Source organism: Penaeus monodon, chromosome 15 (genome assembly GCF_015228065.2).
Source record: "Penaeus monodon isolate SGIC_2016 chromosome 15, NSTDA_Pmon_1, whole genome shotgun sequence".
In the NCBI taxonomy this organism is placed as follows: Eukaryota; Metazoa; Arthropoda; class Malacostraca; order Decapoda; family Penaeidae; genus Penaeus; species Penaeus monodon.
Window position 1 is genome coordinate 5,094,381 of NC_051400.1, and position 257 is coordinate 5,094,637.

Sequence of the window (257 nt, forward strand, 5' to 3'; positions counted from 1 at the left end):
GAGAAAAAATAAATAGAGCAAAAACTGAATCTATCTTAGAGGAGGGGGGTAGTAATCTACGGGGGGGGGGGTGATAAGTCCTCACAACGGATTTTTTTTCTTTCTCTCTCTTCTCTTACAGATGAACACCAAGATTAGGTGAGGAGGGGAAAAAAAACTACTTTTCGTGGCATGTTGCTTCATCCGCTCCTGATGCAATATTCGTAATAGTTATATGACTGAGATTTTAATTTTCTACTTTATAAAATAAAAATCTA

At 36.6% G+C, this 257-nt stretch overlaps 1 protein-coding gene across 1 annotated transcript in view; it reads right to left on the reverse strand.

The window, feature by feature from the left end:
• Nucleotides 1-257, reverse strand: part of LOC119581705 (angiotensin-converting enzyme-like) — a gene marked incomplete in the record, with an annotated part of 37,897 nt that overhangs the window by 8,550 nt on the left and 29,090 nt on the right.